Raw genomic sequence first — 1,936 nt, forward strand, 5'->3', positions numbered from 1 at the left:
CCAGGTAGTTGTGATAACATTTTAATGGTATTCGGGAATTTCCTTTTTGTGATTGGACAAGCAAAAATACGCCTTTATTTGGTCAAATGAGTTGGGTCCAATTTGTGAGTTGGGTCCAATTTGAAGTTCAAAAGTTCTCTTTATATGTGCATGTGTGTCCTAAATACTCTGGGCTCCATACCATCGCCAATATTTTCTTGATTCTGACAGATTTTTTTATCCTACTATATGTACTTAACTTCTTCAATTTGTTTCTTATAAGACCTAAAACACAGTTCCTATTTATAGCTATATTTTATTCTGTTTCTTTAAAGTCTTCTATTTGCCCTTCTCTTTTTACTCAGGGGAGCTGAGATTGGAAGGTTCGTTTCCATGTTGCGATATCCTTCAACAATACTAAAGGCTTGTGCTGCATTTGCTCTTCTTCAGGTAGAAGATTATTCTGTGTGTGTGTCTAACGGTCCTCGGAAGTTTGTGGAAAAAAAAGGGATTAACTGTCATTGTCCTTGGCTAATTTCTATTTTTGATTGCAGCTTACCATCCCAGGGGGCCGGCATGCGCAGCATCACGTTAGCCTTCTGCAGAACGCTGGAGCATCACGGGTGCTTCGAGCTGCAGCAGCCGCAACAGGTGGCCCACTTGAAGCAAAAATCTTCGCAAAAATTGTACTTCGGAACGTGGAACAAAATCTCAGAGAATCTTCTCTGAAGAACTGTTGAGCAGGTTGTGTAATCTCAAGCTAGAACTCATCAGCTGTTGCCAATGCCATTTGCTTTTAGGTCAGCATTTTTTTGTCATTGGTGCTATATGAGATCCTCCTGAAGGACTGTGCAAAACTTAATTTAGGTGGGCTGCATATTTCTCTAGGATATCGAGTGAATTGCTTCTATATTTGTTATCGTTCGATTCGTCATTGATGGATTGCCCTTAACCTCGTACCACTGAGAAATGGAGCGTGGTGCTGGAAACATGTTTCATTACTCGTGTGGATTTCGAGCAACTTGTATGCTAGTTTCCTATGGTTGCACATTTTTTACATTCAGTAGTATCCTATAGGTTTTCACTTGGGAACATTTGAGGTCATGTTGATGTAGTAAAAATAAGTTGAACTTTCTTCTATGATGTTCTTTTTTTCCTAGAAAATCAACCTCAAGAACAAGGTTTAGACATGATGGCATGTCTGATAGGAAAGATTGGATAATAGTGGGCAGAATTAGCGAATAATCCAACATGTGATTTGTCAAGATATTGAATTATTGAATTATTATTATTATTATTATTATTATTATTATTATTATTATTATTATAATTTGAGTGATATTGTTTTTCGTATATCCTATATTTTTAAACAATAATTATTTGAGTGTAAGTTGCGAATATTCAATTCCTTAATATGTAGAAGAAAATGATGTTTAAACATGTCATCTGCCAATTCATTCTATTTTGTTGTTACCATGCTTAGCTTATGTAAAGTTGCAAAAAACTAATTATTGCACTTTATATGTTCATATTTGAAGAAAAGAATTATTACTATTTGTTTCTGACTTTCCGTCGAATTTGAATAAAATCTCAATTATTCAGCGTTTTAGTATTGAAGTACTTTGAAATCCTGTAACATAGCTGAGATACTATTTTTTTCATTTTATTTTTCCTACGAAAAAAATGGTAAAAAAGTTTTTTTGATATAAAATCCTCAACCAATTAGTTTTCTTATGATTGTCGAATTTTGACAAATAACTTTTACGTACGACATTTGAAGTAGAGTTGTGCTTGGTGTACATGTCGGGGTTTACAGAACCCCCTGTCGACACCTCACATTTGGGTGGGGGTTGAGTTAATTTTTTGACATTATTTATTCATGTGGGGTTCATAACTTTGTGTGTTTTCTATAATTATTATGTAAAAATTCATCAGTACACCAATCATAAATGTTTAA

At 34.6% G+C, this 1,936-nt stretch overlaps 1 pseudogene; it reads left to right on the forward strand.

Annotated features, from left to right (window-relative positions):
• Positions 1-1,244, forward strand: part of LOC111383028 — a 33,561-nt pseudogene extending 32,317 nt beyond the window's left edge.
• Positions 1,245-1,936: the final 692 nt, after the last annotated feature.

Source organism: Olea europaea, unplaced genomic scaffold, assembly GCF_002742605.1.
Source record: "Olea europaea var. sylvestris unplaced genomic scaffold, O_europaea_v1 scaffold2606, whole genome shotgun sequence".
Taxonomy (NCBI): Eukaryota; Viridiplantae; Streptophyta; class Magnoliopsida; order Lamiales; family Oleaceae; genus Olea; species Olea europaea.